The 2383-nt window shown below is 42.5% G+C and overlaps 1 pseudogene; it reads right to left on the bottom strand.

Moving 5' to 3' along the window:
- Positions 1-1013: 1013 nt before the first annotated feature.
- Positions 1014-1539, bottom strand: LOC131831214 (adenosine deaminase domain-containing protein 2-like; annotated as a pseudogene).
- Positions 1540-2383: the final 844 nt, after the last annotated feature.

Raw genomic sequence — 2383 nt, 5'->3', positions numbered from 1 at the left:
TGTTTTAAAGTCTAGTTTGTCTAATATAAGTATTGCTACTCCAGCTTTCTTTTGACATCCATTTTTGTGATAAATATTTCTGCATCTCTTCACTTTCAATGTGCAGGTATCTTCATATCTCAAATAGGTATCTTATCAGTGCTCTATAGTTGGGTCTTGTTTTTTTGTTTGTTTTGGTTTTTGTTTTGTTTTCTTATCCATCTGACACCCTGTGTATTTTGAGTGTTTAGTCCATTTACATTCAAAGTAATTTTTTATAGATATGCATTTATTGCCATTTTATTACTTGTTTTATCATTGTTTCTGGAGAGTTCTCTGATCCTTTCTTTGTCACTTTTGGTCTTTCCTTTCCACTCAAGGAGTAGTACCCTTTAATGCTCCGTAAAGGGCTGTTTAGTAGTCATGAACTCTTTTAGTTTTTGTGTGTCCATATATTCCTTATCTCTCCTTTTATTCTGAATGATGTCTTTCCTGGAGAAAAGACATCCTGAATAATATCGTTCCTGGATAATTTCTGGCTGCAGATTTTATCCATTCAGCACTTGGAATATATCATGCCAGTCCCTTCTGACTTACCAACTATCTGTTGAAAAATCTCCAGCTAGCCTTATGGGTCATCCCTAATAAGTTAAGGACTCCTTTTGTCTTACTGTTTTTAAGATTTTTAAAAATTTTATTTTATTTTTTCAGTGATCCAAGATTCATTATTTATGCACCACAGCCAGTGTTCCATGCAATACATGCCTTCCATAATACCCATCACTCATCCCCCCCAACCCCTCCCTTCCAAAACCCACAGTTTGTATGACTATTTTTTGCAAATTTAATTACAATATGTCTTGGTGTTGGCCTGCTTTTGTTTTCACACTATCTACCCCTCGGTTGTTTGCCTACCTTCTCTCCGGGAGCAGGGCAGTGTTCTCCAGGCTCTACCCTAGCCAAGCCTACTAACCTACAGGCAGGACAGTGGGCAGAGCAGGAGGCTGTCCTTAGAGGGCAGTGAGCAGTAGATGTCATGAACTTCTCTTGAAGTTGTTGCTGATGTAGAGGTATAGAAAGATTTGAGGCTTGAGAACAAAGAGGAGGCCAGCCTTAGGCTGGGGGACCAGTACTAACCATTCCTTGCCTTTAGGCCACCTGTGTCACCAAAAGGAGCTGCTGGAACAAGAACCTGAGCAGGGCCTGGCAGGTGACAACCAGCCCATGGCAGTTGTGGAGCTGCCAACTGGAGACCTCCAGCCAGGCAACACAGCTGCTGCTGCCTGTACCCAGTGCCACCAGCTCCCAGATCTTCTTGACATGGCCACTGGTGCCTGTGGCCTCTTTCTCTGGGATGATGGCAGCCACAGTACCCTTACAGACCTGGTATGGTGAGGTCTTGTCCACCAAACAGGCAAAGCTGGTGCTGACCACAGCCACACAGTGCTGCTTATGGGTTAGGATGTTCTCTACACTCAGAGGAGCAAGTGGAGGCTTGCTGGAGGTTTAGAGGGACTCTGGGCCTATTCTGGACTTTGGGGAAATATTATCCTTGTGCATTCCCTTTATGCACCTCTCTCTTTCTCTTTCTCTATCACCTTTCTCCATGATCATGACTCACTCCCCTCAGCAGCACCTATGATCAGTTCTCCCCTAAACCACATTTCCACACCTCCTACCTCCCCGGGTATGGCCTTGCCTCTCCCTTTAATTGTGGAGTTTGTTCTGTCAGTCTTCAAGTAGATTTATGGGGTTTTAGGATGATTTGATAGTCACCTAGTTGCATTTTGGGGAATGCAACTAGTCTAAGATCCTCCTGTTCTGCTGGCATCTTTTTCTCCTCTCCCAACTTTTAATTGCGCTATTAACTATCTCCTATAAATTTAACTTTTGAGGGACTTTACAGTGACTGTTGTGTTGTTTTATATATAATTAAGGCTACCTAGAGGTTTCTGAAGTAGAATTGTAAATTCTTAGCTTAATTTTTGCATAATACATGGAATGAATGTGGAAAAAAAAGAAGTCATCCTCCTGTATTTTCCTTTTCCCTTTATGCCTTTGTTCTGTGTCAGCCTCAGCCTATTTATAGTGATGTTATTGGTTTGGAATGCCTAAGGCACTCACCTGGGTCCCCAGTACTATGGCAAGTCCCCACAGACATTTCCCCAAGTAGAGTCAATACGGTGGCTGGTCTGGCTCTTGTGGTTCTTCTTATTATTGGAAGAAGCCTCTCAACAACAACAATCAGGAGACTTTGAAAAAAGAAATTTGTTACAGATCCTAGAAGATATATGGAATGCCCAAGACCCCCCAAGAAAGGTGTCAGAAAGAGTGAAGACCTGGGGTTCTGCTTTTATTGAGGTTGAGGGTAGAGTACCTAGGGCTTCTTGGATTTATGCTTTAC

Source organism: Mustela lutreola, chromosome 5, assembly GCF_030435805.1.
Source record: "Mustela lutreola isolate mMusLut2 chromosome 5, mMusLut2.pri, whole genome shotgun sequence".
Taxonomy (NCBI): Eukaryota; Metazoa; Chordata; class Mammalia; order Carnivora; family Mustelidae; genus Mustela; species Mustela lutreola.
The sequence above is the reverse complement of the archived record's forward strand: the minus strand, read 5'-3'. Positions and strand labels throughout refer to the sequence as shown.